This window comes from Zootoca vivipara, chromosome 1, assembly GCF_965207765.1.
Source record: "Zootoca vivipara chromosome 1, rZooViv2.hap1.1, whole genome shotgun sequence".
Classification (NCBI taxonomy): Eukaryota; Metazoa; Chordata; class Lepidosauria; order Squamata; family Lacertidae; genus Zootoca; species Zootoca vivipara.
In genome coordinates, this window is record NC_142582.1 from 33,714,944 (window position 1) to 33,731,526 (window position 16,583).

The following is a 16,583-nucleotide window of genomic DNA, read 5'->3' on the forward strand; positions in this document are numbered from 1 at the left end:
GCTCGGCGGGCCACATGACGAGGTCTGGCGGGCCGGATTTGGCCCCCGGGCCTTGTGTTTGACACCCGTGCCCTAATAGTTGAACTGGTGTAGGTCACACTTTCCCAAAAGGGCAAGAAGGGCAACCACATTGCTGCACATGGTCTACCTCTGAGCTATTCCCTTTTCCTGCAGGAATGCTGGCAAGCTTCAGCTGATGGGCCCATGAACTACTGCAATGCACAGTGAATAGTGTGGTGGTGTCTGTAGGAGTGGTCAAGTCAATCTTCTCCAGACCTTTCTTTGGACTACCACTGCCATTGGTAATGATTGAAGCATCAGGTTGGGGAAGGCTACCTTAAGTGTTGATTGAGAAAGTGAGGAGCACAGTCCCACTTCTTCCCAAGGGGCAAGATTTGCAGGCTCCCTGTGTTTGCCAGGTTGTGTACTGAATTTGTGTTGTATAGGATAACACCAGGTGGCCATTCTGCAATTACTCTGCATTGATTGGTCCCTTTCATGTATGGGATATGTGGGGGAACCTTCCTTACTAACTGATGTCATGCTCACTGTTGGGATGTGTCAGCATTGCTTGTTAGCTCTTGCTTAAAGATGTATAATTTCGCTTTTTCTTTTGCTGCTGGCAGTTAATAGGAACCTGGTGACAATTGTTGATATTTCGTTGGTGTTAGCAACCTCTTCCCAAGCTGGGCCATTGGGCTGCCCCAGAAATAACAAAAACAAGATGGTTCCTGTAGACCTTATGCTGTCAATGGTTTTAAAAATGAGTTGCATTAGCTTTCTGCTCTCTTCCCTGCTGAGACTCACGTCTTATTTTGTTCTGTTCCATGGGATGTTCAATTCTAGGATCGATGCTGTTGGCATCAACACACTTAAGCACATACAACTAATTGAAATTAATGTATTTGATTCAGCCTATCAAATTTCAAGGCTTAATGTGAGCCAACAAAGTTCAGGAGCCTCAAAGAAATGGAATATTAGGTTAGTGTAAACTGCATAAGTAAGCAAGAGTTTACTTATGTGCATTTTAGTGGTATAACTTTGGTATTTCCTCTTTGGGGGTGATCTTCTTTCTTCTCAAAACTTCTAATGTTCCTGGCGTCTGCTGCTTTCCCCAGAGCATTCTGTTTTTTGCCAACACTCTTTAATCTTTGCGTAGCTGATTTCTTTTCTTAATAGCTCATGGTTCTCCCTGAGTTGGATCAGGAGCATGGCATAAGGAGGACATTTCCTCCCACTGGAGTCCTGAAGCAAACTGGGGCCACCTGCATGTGCTGTTCACACTGGGAGGAAAGCTGTGGTTGCAAACTGTACGGGTTTGGAGAAACTGTGGCTTTACAGATGTTGGTCTCCAGCTCCCATCAGCTGCAGCCAACATGGCCAATGGGTTAGGATGACAAGAGTTTCGGTCCAACAGAATCTGGAGGACCACAACTTCCTCTACTTTGGAACAGCAGATGTACCGCTTGATTCAGATCGCAAACCTGGTGGGGGCAAAGGGCTAGAGACCACCTCACCATGCCATGGACTCAATTTGGCGTGGAGCCCCATTTTAAAAAATAATAATCCAACCATGGGCTAAAGTTATGAGTAAGAGATCACATCTTCCTGAGCCCTTAGCAGAGGGACAGTAGTCCGAAAGGATGTTTGTTGAAAGTTGCCTTCTTTCAGTGCCTTTGACAGAGACGGACATTCTTGCTCTTTGCGAATATGATTACATACGCGTTGCAGAGCACGCTTCATGAAACAATGACAGAATTATGTTTGAGATGAGATCATGGCACAGGAGCTGTATTCGCTCTTCAACGTTGTTAATATTTCAGTCAGAGATTCCAGATATACATTATTAAAGGAAATGAAACTGTCACACATTCTAATGTGGCTTGTAAACTTCATTGCCTCATACTCCAAATTAGGTTTTGTCCCTTTCTAAGGTGGCTCCCTGCTTGTGGAATGCTCTTCCCAGGGAGACTCACCTGGTGCCCTCGTTACATATCTTTAGGCGCCAAGCAAAAACATTCCTCTTTTCCCAGGCCTTTCCCCAATCTATGGCTTTTAAAGTGTGGGTGGGGGGGGGAAGAGGAGGGTGTTGTTTGTTGCTATGTTATGCATTTTTGTGTTTTTATATTGTAAACTGCCCTGTGATCTTTGGTTGAAGGGCAGTATAGAATTAATATGATAATGATAATGATAACAATGGGATGTTAATTGTGCTGAGGTAGCCAAAATAGTGAGAGCTGGACCATAAAGAAGGCTGATCACTGATCGCGTTTAGAATTATGGTGCTGGAGGAGACTCTTGAGAGTCCCATGGACTGCAAGAAGATCATACCTATCAATTCTTAAGGAAATCAGCCCTGAGTGCTCACTGGAAGGACAGATCCTGAAGCTGAGGCTCCACCTCATGAGAAGAGAAGACTCCCTGGAAAAGACCCTGATGTTGGGAAAGATGGAGGGCACAAGGAGAAGGGGACGACAGAGGACAAGATGGTTGGATAGTGTTCTCGAAGCCACCAACATGAGTCTGACCAAACTGTGGGAGGCAGTGGAAGACAGGAGTGCCTGGCATGCTCTGGACCATGGGGTCACGAAGAGTCGGACACGACTAAACGACTAAACAACAACAACAACAACAGCCAAAATAGGCATGTTTCATCACAAGACCTAAAGCAGTGAAGGGTGGGAACCTAAAGCCCCAGGGGCTAAACATGCCCCGACCTATTTTTCTTTTCCCTCACCACTCTTTCCAACGCCACTTTCCCCCATAAGCCACACCCTGCACCAACCCTGAACTGCATCCTCCTCAAGCGTTTTTGCCTGGCTGAAATGTGCCATTGAACTGTGATAATGCCTCTTCAGTACCTGGATGGAGGATAGAGAGATGTGCGTCGGAACTTTCACAGAATCTGGTCCTTGGACCGAAATCAATTCCCTGCCCTTACTTAAAGTGACAATTATATGAAACTACATGGAAAGGGTTTAATGAAGGGGGGGGGGTAATTTCCCTGATTCAACATGCACTTTATAAAGAAACACACAACCCATCACCTTGGGCATTGTGGAAGGCTTGTTGCCGCTGTGCGAATTCAGACCATAACTGGAATAGTGTGTCTTAAGTTTAATTGCAGGATTTTATTGCTTCGTATTCGAAACCACATTTTATAGGCAAGCCAGCAGGTGCGGATAGTTTCATGTAAAACAAAAACCCAACAAAACTCCCCCACCTCCCTAACAATCCAGTATATATATATATATGGACTGTGTAATATAAACTGTAAGGGGGAGTCAAATATGCAAGACAGCAAAGGCAAACCACAAAAGTTGGATTGTTCTGAATTCCTTGTAAGGGTTTCCCTGAATCAGCAGCATTTCATGAGGATCACATTTTTAAAATCTAATGTACCATGTCCTTTGGAAATCCAGATGTGGTTCTTCTAGTGTTCTAGTGCAGTAGGGGAAAGAGCAATATTTTGAAAGGCCGCTGCAGTACATCGGCATAGCCAGGATTTCTGTTGGGGGGGGGGACAGGCCTTTTGTTGGGGGGGGGGCAGAACCTCAGTTAGCTATGTATTTTTATTGATGGGGGAAGGGGGCAGCAAAGGAGACCATTTGGGCAAACACCTGATCCAAGCCTACCCCCTGCTTTTGCCATTTGGATGCATTTTTTGGGCAATAGGTAACATTTTCTTTTTTGAAAGAACCACACATATAGCTAGTTCTTATTCATCCGGCAAGTTTTGCCATTTCTGCATATTCCATAAGTTTTTGTATCCATTCTTCCTTTGCTGGGACTTCTGCATCTTTCCATTTTTGCAAGATGTTCTTTTAAAGATTTAAAAAAAATGTTTTAAATATGTTTTTTTAAAAACAACAACAACAACAACCAACTCTTCATTGTATTGTTTTACCACTTTGAGGCTTGATGTCCTCAACTCCTTTGGGAAGAACAGTGGGAACAGAAAATAATATAAACAAACAAACAAACAAACATCAGAAGTCAAGCTACTATACTTGAAAGTGAAGAGAGTTAGTGAACAAGGAAGCTGCCTTATACTGACACGGTCCAGTATTGCCGACCCTGACTGGCCATGTCTCCAAGCTTTCAAACAGGTGTCTCTCTAGCCCTGCCTGGAGAGGCCAAGGATTGAACCTGGGACCCTTGGCTTGCAAAGCATTTGGACTACTGCAATGCACTTTACATGGGGCTACCTTTGAAGGTGACTAGGAAACTACAACTAATCCAGAATGTGGCAGCTAGACTGGTGACTGGGAGTAACCACTGGGACCATATAACACCGGTACTAAAAGATCTATATCGGCTCTCAGCCTGTTTCTGAGCACAATGCAAAGTGTTGGTATGCTGGTCTTTAAAGCCCTAAATGGCCTTGGCCCTGTATACCTGAAGGAGTGTCTTCACCTTCACTGTCCAGCCCAGACACTGAGGTCTAGCTCTGAGGGCCTTCTGGCTGTTCCCTCCCTGCAAGAAGTGAAGCTACTACCTTCTTGGTAGTGGCACCCGCCCTGTGGAATGCCCTCCCATCGGATTTCAAGGAAATAAACAACTATCTGACTTTTAGAAGATATCGGAAGACGAGGAACAGACTCCATTTGAAGATCTCTCCCTCATCACAGTTGATCAAGAATATGAAGACGAGCAGCAAACTCTGACAAGCTGGAACATGTCCAGAGGAGGGCAACCAAAATGGTCAAAGGCCTGGAAATGATGCCTTATGAGGAACGGCTTAGGGAGCTGGGTATGTTTAGCCTGGAGAAGAGAAGGTTAAGGGGTGATATTATAGCCATGTTCAAATATATAAAAGGATGTCATATAGAGGAGGGAGAAAGGTTGTTTTCTGCTGCTCCAGAGAAGTGGACACGGAGCAATGGATTCAAACTTCAAGAAAGAAGATTCCACCTAAACATTAGGAAGAACTTCCTGACAGTAAGAGCTGTTCGGCAGTGGAATTTGTTGCCAAGGAGTGTGGTGGAGTCTCCTTCTTTGGAGGTCTTTAAGCAGAGGCTTGACAGCCATATGTCAAGAATGCTTTGATGGTGTTTCCTGCTCGGCAGTGGGTTGGACTGGATGGCCCTTGTGGTCTCTTCCAACTCTATGATTCTATAATTCTAAGAAGGCAGTCCTGTTTAGGGAGGTTTTTAATGTTTGATGTTTTATCCTGTTTTTAATATTCTGTTGGGAGCTGCCCAGCGTGGTTGGGGCAACCCAGTCAGATGTCAGATGGGCGGCTAATAATAATAATAATAATAATAATAATAATAATAATAATAATAATAATAATTTTATCTACTGAGTATGGCCCTTCACCAAACAAAAGCACCTAACACAGTCAGTAGTGTAACTAGGGTGGAGAACCTGCCCTGGGCATCATCTGGACAGGAGGCAGGGTGTTTGTGTAACACAACGACAGTAACTAAAGGTAGGAAAGAGAGTGAGCAGAGCCTGGACCTTATCTCAGTTGCAGGAAGCTCTTTGAATCCTGGCTCTTATACTAAAGCAAACCGGAGAAGAGCAGAAAGGCCGCACTGTTCATCCAGGACAAACAATGGACACACTCCCATCACCTTTCTCTGCCATGCAGCGATGCTTCTGCAATACATGTTCTGTGCGTTCTTTTGCTCTGAGAAAAGACAGCTTATGGCTGAGGCGCTTTGATGTGTAGCATCTGCCCTCGTGACCTTGGTTTGCGGCAACAGTGTTCTGTTCCCTCTTCAAAGAACATGATTATCAATTCTGCATGTGTCTCAGAGGCACCTTCGACTGAAATCTATCACGGATGCCCTTTCCTCTGCTCAACACACACACACACACACACACACACACACACTGCTCTGCTCTTAAATTGGTACAATTTGTTCAACCTGATGTGATTAAGTACTACTCAGGACTAATGCACAACTTACTACTTTGAGCAGGACCACGTCTGAGGAGCACAAGGGCTTGGGACGAGGAAGGTCATTCTCTGAGTACGCACAATACATTGAAAGCACATGGCTTCTGTTATGTATTGAAACTACAATTTCCAGGATATTTTTTTTTGGGGGGGGGAGGAGCCATGTGCTTTAAATGTACAGTGTGGAGTTGACCTTAGTGATTTTTTTGGGGGGGAAACAAGAAAACCTAATTCTTCACAGAATCATGGAACTATGATTTTAGCGTCTACGCAACTTCTGGTGTTGCGCGGCTGCCAATCCCGGATTTCTCTGCGAGAGACTTGGCAGGTATGCCCCAAAGAATCTTGGGAGCTGTAGTTTGTTAGGGGATGCTGGAAATCATAGTTCTGTAGGGGGAAACTACAATTCCCAGGACTCTTTGGAGCAAGTCATGTGCATTAAATGTATGATGTGTATGCAACCACTGACACCACTGCGGCTTACTTGCACAGGGCCTGGGTGAGGCAGAGAAGTGGTGAGTTCAGAGCTGTGCAGATTAGCACTGATGAAAGCCCATCCTCACTGCCACAGACCTGTCCCAGTAAGCTATGGTGATGATGGTGTTGGGAGGGTGTCTCTGTGGCTCTGCCCCACCACATTGGCTGCTCCCATGCGCTTTGAAGAGGCCTGAGCATTGTTGCTGTGATCCAATGATGTGAGGAGGGCTGATGCTGCACAACCTCCACAATCAGAAATTTGAAGACTGCTTGAATATCTCCCCTTACCTTTCTTCTCCACACCAACCAACAGAGGCTCCTTGAAACTATCGCCCCTTCTCCATACCTCGCACTCCCATGCCTCTCCTCTACCTGAGTGTTGACATTCATCCATCTCCCCATCACTGCTTGCAATGCCCTCATCTCTCCCCACCCCCACGACTGGAAAATTGTGGCTAAGCAGACCAGGGCCGCACGGACAGTTTTTAGTGGTGCTTAATCACTGTAAAATGAGCAGCAGTATTAAAATAGAGGCCTCTTAAAGGGATGGAATTGGAGGAAGGCTGCAAACACCACGGAATATGATACTAGCACATTAGTTCGACTGTTGCTACCACTCTAAGGAACCAGCTATTCTTTCTGAATTCCATGTTTTGCAAACCCTATCTATAAGGTTAACTTGAACAGCTGGGAGAATTTAGTTACTTAATGTTATCATATCTGTTCCACATGATTATTATTATTTTTTTAAAAAATTGACACACACATCTTTGACAAGGAAGTAGATTAATTCTCTCTCTCACGTGCCGCCTCTTACTGACCTCAGTCTTGCAGGGTAAACACTATTGATTATAAAGAGAGGGTTTCCACCTTTAGCGTTATAGATAGCAGATGCGTATCAAGAATTAATAGCATTTAGTAGGTGCTGCAGAGCTGATCTTTCCCATCAATAAAAAGGAAATGCTGTTGCTTTTGAAGTGACCCTTCAGGGGCAGAAAGAAAAAGGGAAGTGCCTAGAATCAGGTTCCCAGTTGGCAATGTTGTTGTTTAGTAGTTTAGTAGTGTCTGACTCTTCGTGACCCCATGGACCAGAGCACGCCAGGCACTCCTGTCTTCTACTGCCTCCCGCAGTTTGGTCAGACTCATGTTGGTGGCTTCGAGAACACTTCTCTTCTCATGAGGTGGCCAAAGTATTGGAGCCTCAGCTTCACAATAGGACATCCCTATTTTCATCAGAGAAATGTTGGGATGTCCCTATTTTCATCGGAGAAATGTTGGAGAGTATGCAAGCAGGTGATTGGCACAGAAAGCAAGCCAGTTCCAAGGTAAATCTACTTTGAGCCCTCCACACCCAAATTGAAACCCTGTATGAAAACTATGAATGAGCATAGCTTAACCACTACGGCAGATCAAATGTTTCAACTTGAACCAACCTCTACAAAGTAACTGGCTGAAAAGGTTCATGTTGGTGCTGCACTCCTACGCATGCATCCAATATTTTATAATATTGCTTAATCATGTGAACATGGGATTATGGCCTCACCTAGAAATATTTTAGGCTTCTTTTATGACAAGATTTCAAGTGTGATGATCATAATTACATGTGGGCTGGGTGCCTACAGATAGTAGCAGGTTGGCAGAAAGAAGATTATGGCTCTGACTCAGTTAAAGATAAATGGGAATGTGCTCCTCAAGAAGAATGTGGAGACTCGCAGTGCAAACAACAGGAGAGGTTGGCAATACGTCTAATTTTACTTTATATCTCTGGATTATTTTTTTTATATTGATACCCAACATTCTGTGCAAGTAAAAGTCAGTTAGACACAGAGGCTACTTTCAGTCAAGCCAAATCATGGCTGTTACATTGGTAAGCAATTCATTTCCTATGAGTCTCCCCTAGGTGGTTTTCACCATGTCACTATAAATCTTTTGGCAACTAAATGTATTGCTCTGCTTTCACATCAGTGATGACTGCCCAGGCCTGCTTCCCAGAGAGAAGGCACACTCCATTATCTCTTGAGATAGACAGATGCCAACAATAATGCCAAATACAGATGAAATGTAAGATTTCCAATCAATTTACCGATCCACTATGCTATATCTTCACATGTGTGGAAACAGAGTAATTGGGTCAATTAGCTTTTTGATATGAAAATCAACTTCCGGGTCATGTGGCCAGCATGACAAAGCTGCTTCTGGCAAACCGGAGCAGCGCACGGAAACGCCGTTTACCTTCCCGCCAGAGTGGTCCCTATTTATCTACTTGCACTTTGACGTGCTTTCGAACTGCTAGGTGGGCAGGAGCTGGGACTGAGCAACGGGAGCTCACCCCGTTGCAGGGATTTGAACCGCCGACCTTCTGATCAGCAGGCCCTAGACTCTGTGGTTTAACCCACAGCGCCACCTGGTACTTACCGTAATTGGCAGTCTAGGCTTGTGAGGACATCAGGGATCAAACGTCAAAGGACCTTGAGGTTAAAAAGTGGCCTATGAATGCTGGCCAGATCAAGTTTCCCACCCCTATTTTTAAACTATAAGAATTCAGTTAAAACTGTAATAAATTCAAAGTATCATGGATGTGAATTTACTTGTGTAAACACTTTTGCAAGTGTATTCCATTACCAAAGTTTAGTGACCAAGGGAAAGATAGGACCTATGATAAAAGACTGACAAACATTCTATAATGTGCAGAAAATGTGTTTCTAACTTGCAGAAAGGAATATATGACTCAATTATGTGGGCTGAAAAGCAAGCAGACTCTGATGGCTGAGTAATTAAGAAGCATTACTCCTGATAAAGAAATACATAGATCCCCCCCCTTATAACTATGTCCTGTGCTACTTAATACACTCCTACTCTATTTAGCTTCTCCACAGCCGTCAAAATACATTTTGCTGATCAGACTGCTAATTAGAAATGAGTTTGCCGGTCTGCTATTGCACCCATCCTACATGTTATTAACATCTTCTGTGAAGTCAGTGAAACATGAATGAGCACTGGGTGCACTGCTGTGCTAAAATATCTCTTCCAGTTTCTCAAAAGCTTTCTTGCATTGCAAAAGGGGCTTCCATCTCTCTCTCCCCCCTTCCTCTTTCTCAGGGCACTGAAGAATGTCTTTAGAATTTTTGTAGGTGTTGGGTTTTGGATTTCTGTTGTTGTGAGATGGCCAAGAGTTGTGTGTGTGCTTTTATTTCTGGTAACTTCTCCAGCACTCTGTAGCCTCCAGGATTGGGGAGTGGGGGTGGGACCCACCATGGGAGGAATTAATTCAGGGTGTCCTTCTCAGGCACCCAGGAAGACAGCAGAGTGTAGACCTCTAGGGAGATGTTTTGTGGAAGTAAAGAAAGGTCACTCCCCAAAAATAAGCACAGCAGAAACCCTACAGACCATCCATGAGCATTTCACGGACATTTTATTTCCTCTTAGATATTTTTTTGAGGGCAATTTCTTTTCTCATTAACTGATGGAGAATATTCCAGGTGGGCTGGATGAATTTGAGGAGAAATTTCCAGAACAGCAAGACTATATACCTGAAGTTTTACCCTGTGGATTATAATGAATGAGAAATGCAAAACAAGGATAATGGACACTTTTTTGCTGTATCAAGCGTATAAGGAAATGCAGTATTGACAGGCAAAATGGTTGCTGAGAATATTTATGGACAATGTGACATAGGGTGGTTTGGTTTGGCCAGTTTACTGCCTATGTCCACAAGCTTTTGAACCCCAGTTCAAAAACAGGTGTTATGCATCACCTTAACCACAGACTATGAAGGCAAATGAGGCCACCATCTTGCTGAAGCTGAACCAGTCTGGATCTGCTTAGTGCCCGGAAGCGCGGCCAACCTGAGAATCACAAGTTTGCTACTCTGGGTTCCATAATGGAAGAAAAGTGGAATAGAAATGTAAGGAACTAAACAAAATCAAAAACGAAAACAAAATCACAGCAAGATATCCCACCTCTGCCACTTTCCCAAGGTCACAGGAGTGGTTTATGCTGCATCTGGCTAAGGGTCCATCTGGTCAACTGTACCATCTCAAGCAGTGACCAAACATCCGAGAAGCAGGATGGACATACAGTAGTTGCAGGACAGCTGGCTCTCATGCAATAGGCTTCCCTCCCTGCTTGCTCCAGGTTTCCTTGCTTTCACCATTGTCTCTTCATTCTGCCTTTCAAAATGTGGTGCACCAGGGGTGGGAATCTGTAGCCCTCTAGAACAGGCATGTCAAACATGCGGCCCTCCAGATGTTTTGGACTACAATTCCCATCTTCCCCAACCACTGGTCCTGCTAGCTAGGGATCATGGGAGTTGTAGGCCAAAACATATGGAGGGCCGCATGTTTGACATGCCTGCTCTAGAAGTTGTTGGGTTCCATCTCCCATCAGCCCTTAGAGTTGCCAGACTCAATAGAGGACAGGACTTCTGTGCTTTTAATTTCCCTGCTCTCTTTTGAGTCTGGAAACCTTAAAGAGAAACCAGCAGACCCTTTGTTTAATTTCCAAGCGCAGGGTCTGCTGGTTTCTCTTTAAGGTTTCCAGACTCAAAAGAGAGCAGGGAAATTAAAGGCACAGAAGTCCTGTCCTCTATTGAGTCTGGCAACCCTATCAGCCCTATCCAGCATGCCCAATGGTCAAGGATGATGGGAGTTGTAGTCCAACAAAACCTGAAGAACCCCAGGTTCCCCATCCCTGTTCTTTACATTCAAGTGTGGTATGTTTTACACAACAGAATCCTTGCGAATATATAGCAATAACATACTAAGGCTGTGGAACCTTATACTCCCGCTCCTGCAGCCTTCAAATATTGGGTTTATTCTTGCACCTCTCTTACATACCATTCATATCCTGTGTGAACTAAACCATACATACATGAATAGGATGAAGTGAACTGTGTTGCCTTCATCATCATCATCATCTGTCCTGTACTGTCACATAAAAAAAAAAATCCCAGCATTGAACGGTGAAGCAACATGGCGGCAGTGTTTTGGGGCTGTTGTACATCCCTATTATCTTTACTTTATGATTTCCCCTTGGGAATAAAGTGCTATTTGTTTTTACCGTCAGTGAAGGAAGCAATGCTTGTATTCTGCTGAACTAGCGACCGTTGAGCAGTGTCATTTTACACAACAAAGTCAGAGAAGAGTTTGTAGCACATTGATTCAACACATCAGAACCCAGAGCTCATTTTACATGTGACTTAAAAGATATTATTAAGCTTTGCATTGGTTCTAAATTAAATATGAGTCAGCTGGATATGGAAATAGTAGCTTCTTTAATTTCTTGCTGAACAGCTGTGAAAGTGTCTGCAAGCATTACCTGCCTAGTTATGCCCAATAGAGGAAAATACCAATCATATTTATGATGCAACCAAATGTAAACAGATCAATCTATAAGACATTAAATAGCTATAAGTTAATATCCGTGGAACTTGCTTTTCCTGGAATTGCACATTAATTTGGTGTTTTAATTTTCAAACAACACTAAAGAACGAAAAACAAATAAATGGACAAATATGCACACAAGCACTAAAATCCTAAACCTACTTACTAGGCTTAAATACTACTAAACTTCACAAGACATTTAACAGTAAAAATGCAAAGAACTCCATGGTTAAAATGGTTTCCATGACAAAAAAAAAGATCTCTGATAATGTAGCTAGAGTGCTGAAGTGACAAACAAGCTATCATGCAATGAAATGTTTTAAAATATACTGATTTTAAATGTAGCAAACATGAATTTTACTGTCAATGTGTAAAACAGAGGAACAGAGGAATCAAATGGTCGAATCCTGACCTTGCCTAATCTGCTACTTTTATGGGAGTCTTTTAATTTATTGATGAGAATAATTTGCCATTTTCAGAAAAGAAGAAACAACCTTGATAAATCATAAAAAGAATAATTAATCAATTACAACCCAAAAAAACCTAACAACAAGCAAACACAATGAAACAAAAACAAACTGAAAGAGCATTAGAGGCTTAAAAAAAAGTGCCAGGAATAAAGCAAGTGTCAGCATCTGAAATGAAAAGTTGAGAGATGGGAAGGATATAGTACAGTGTAACAGATCTGCAAAGGCAATATGCAAAATGCACACAGAATGCATTTTGAAGGTAGCAAAGCATGGAGCATTGGAGACTGATGGGCAAATTGCCCTCTTCTTGATTTGGCTCTGGGTCAGGAATTGCAAACCTACCCTCTGCGCCCCCCCTGTTCTAAATTGACTCATAATGCTGGCTTGCAGTGAGTCATATTGACTTAACATTTCATCTCCTTTTTGTGTGAGCCCTGAACACTAATTGCTCTTCCTAAAGAGCTGAGGAAACACCCCCACAAAGGGAGGCTAAAGCTTCAAGTAACTGTAGACCAAACCCACTCAAACTGTAGAACCCCCCCGCCCCCCGCCTTGGGGGGAAGGGGGATGTGAGCTCTCTCAGTTTCTCTGACCGAGCCCTGGAAATGTAAATGTATGCAAGCCAATCACTTGCATTTATTTATTTATTTATTTATTTATTTATTTATTTATTTATTTATTTATACCATTGATCAGTCACCAAGTAATAGAAGATAACACAAGATAAAATTATTATCTATCTATCTATCTATCTATCTATCTATCTATCTATCTATCATCTATCTATCTATCTATATCTAGTGCTATTTTTCACCATGAACTCATGAAACTTTGTTTCACTCACCATGAACTCATCTTTGTTCTCTTATAATAGTAATGGTGCCCAGCTGAGAAGTTCCAGAACTGAGTTCTGATGAATTCTGGCTGGGAAAAAAGGTATCTCTATCTCTATCTATCTATCTATCTATCTATCTATCTATCTATCTTCTATCTATCTGTCTATCTATCTATCTATCTGTCTATCTATCTCTCTATCTATCACAAATTCAATAAAACAATAAATAAAGCAGCAAGCAAAATTACAAAATGCCTGAACAGATCATAGTGACCTAGAGATTAAAACACCACGGCAATAGCCAGTTTACTAAAGATAGCTAAAGTGATACATTTTGCAGAGCTAAACAGCCGTGTGAATACCACAGCATAAAGCAGGTAGAGGATCAAAACATTTTAAATGCCTGGGAAAATTAAAAGAAGACCTATGTCTAGTGCTCAAAAGACATCTCAATGGATGCCAAGCAAGTCTCTCTGGGGAAAGCTATTCTACTGTACAACTAAGGGACTGTTGTTGAAAGGGCTGGTTTTTTTTGTCATGATCACAAATGATGCTTGTGGGAGCACTCAAGGAAGAGTCTTTGCTGATGATCTCTGGGCACAGACAGTACACTGTGAGAAGAGGTAATCTTTGCAAGCTATGAAGATGCCAAGGTTTCAATCCACAAAATGTCAAAAGCAGCAATTGAGCCTGAAAGATGACTAGGAGCTAATAAAGATGATAGAGTATTTTCATAGTATGCTCAGTTCCTAATACCCTATCCCTGCAGTTGTGCAGCCATATTCTGCTCCAGCTGAAGTTTCAGGCCTATCTTACAGAAATCCAAAAGGGAGTTTGCCTGGGCATGTAATCGTTGAAGTCGGGTTTTTTTCTGTCCAGGCTGGCCCTTTCTGCTTCTAGTGAGAAAGATGGGTCAGGATGCACTGCTGAGCTACAAACCTGGTCCTTTACCAGGAATACAATGGGTTGAACATCGCTTTCCTGGAAAGAAAAAAACCATCCAACATTGCCTCCACCTTGACTGAATTGAGCCTTGGTTTATTGGTCATCATGCCATCCATTATCACAGCCTGGTAGATTTAGCACTTCTCACTGCCTTGCTTAAGTTTGATGAAATGGAGTTGTATATCATCAGTTTATTTGTGACAGCACTTTCTAAACTCCAGGATGACTTCATTCAGCAGTTTCATGTAGATGGGGGAATGACAGTTTCAGTGCCAGCAAAAGAAGGCAATGAAGAGACCTACAGAGGCAAGAACAGTTGATAAGTATGCAAAGAGCGTCTGTGTCTGCATGCTGTATGCTGAGATATAGCAAAATATTAGAAGGCAGTTGTGTGGCACTTACATGAACACATTTTCTCTCACCTTGTAGATCTGGGCTCTCTTTCCCTATCTCTTTTCACTTTTTGGCCATTTGATTATTGTTTCCGATTGCTGGGTTGAAAAGAAACACTCCAGAAATCATACGCCTATAAGTCCCCAAAACGAGTCTACCAGTATATTTTGCTAAGGGCTTTCAGCAGCATACACGAGGGTTGCTAAAGACAACAGAGCCTTGTGGCACTTTAAAGATAAACAGATTTATGGAGTTGGCATTCAGTTTTACGTACTGGATACATGATAAAGTGTTATCCTCAGCTGGCAAGTACACAGAGGGGGAAACGGTAAATTGTGGGGCCAAAAGGCCAGGAAATGCAAGATTTGCAGCTTGTGACTTTTTCCGCGCAAAGCAAAATTGTATACAGAATAAACACAGCGACTGTCCTCAGCAATAGTTGTGGTGCTACAACAATGCAATCTTCCTAGTGTAGCTTTTCTGTACTAACCTTCTGCTGTGAGAACTGTGTATGTATTTGTAAGCCAATTTCAAAAATAAAGAGTTTCATAGCTTGATAGGAGGATGAACAGCATAATCCTGTGCAATGACTAAGCCCCATTGAGTTCAGGTATGTGTGTACAGCAGCTTTCACTAACCTGGTGCTCTTCAGGTGGTTAGAACAACAATTCTCACCAGCCCCAGCCAGCACAGAGGGCATTGGGATGGCAAGGCCTGGTCTTATAAGCATTCCAGCCGAACAGCACAATCATTTGGCAGTCATTTTTTCTTCCACTCGTTTATTTTCAGGTAAACATCTCTTCCCTTCCTTATTAACATTGCCTGTTTTTAATTAAAATTGCGAAGTGTTTCTTGAAAAATGGACGGCTGAGTTGTCTCCGCTACATTAACCACAAGTACTCACTGAAAACCCGAGAGATGCCATGCTCTAACCCCCCCCCCCCACTTTTCCGTTGTTTTGACTGGATGCAAAGCATTTTCTGGACTGCTGTTAATTCGCCTGTGTTGCATTGTTGAGATTGTCTCAACCTGAATGTGGTGTTAACTTATTAATACGACAGTTTCCCCAGTACTTCCACTCGCTGGAGGACGCTGCACAGAGAGACCATGGTCCCGAGCTTGCTGAAGCTATGAGGGGAGCAATGAGGGATGAAGGCTTCCATGTGTAAAACAAACCATTCTTAAACACATTAGTCTTTGCTGTGCCTTGATTTCCCAACGGATTTCCCGGCTCCGGGTGAGAGCCTGGAACCCTCTGAAATCTTGCTACCATTCAGCAGAGCCTGTGGGTGCAGTGTAACCATAATGTTCCACACAGGTGATCAGTGTGGTCCCTTCCAAGTCCACAATTCTACGATTCCAAGCTATATGGTGTATATTTGGCTGTGGTGTGCCAAGCAGAAGGGAGTAGTCATGAAATAAATGGGGCTGAGGAAGAAGGCAAACCTATTTATTAAACAGGCAATGTTCAGCTCTTACAAATTTGAGTGGTTTTTGTTAAATCAATTATTTTTCCGTCTACGGATGACAGAATAAAGGCTGGAAGGATGCATATCTACCATCGTGACCATTCTTCAGCTGAATGACAGATGGGTGTCAGATTTGGGTTTGCTGTCTGTTGTAGCCTTTGATGTTTGTCTAGATTGAGTTAGAGAGCTTCTCGGTTTGTCTACTACTTTATTTGCATAACAAGGTTATGCATGACAGAGCAGCTAAAGCCAGACGTGTTGGCTCCAAGATCTGCAATTTAAGGAGGAAGTGTGTTGCAATGGTTGAGAAAAGGAAGAAGAACCAGAGTTGCACGTGCAAGCTTTTCTGAAAGACGGCTATCAGCACCAGCATCATTTCTTCTTGCAATCTGCGGAGCTGGCTGAAATTAAGAGTTCCTTTTGAGAGTGACTTTGCTTTGGGCATCGAAGCTACAGCAGAGGAAGAGCATGTACATAGATACACAGTAAAGTCACCTTCCAAAGGTGGCTGAGCTTAAGCTGCAGACAACTTGGGAATCCCTTGATTGATGTTTGCACAAATGTGTTTGATGGAGAGTTCCCAGGAAAACAAACACACAAAAATTCAAGACAAGAGAGTATATTTGAACAATCCAAATCCTAATAATTGGGTCCCCCCCAATTAAACTGAAGGGATTCAGGAAGCGTTTCTTCACATCACATGAT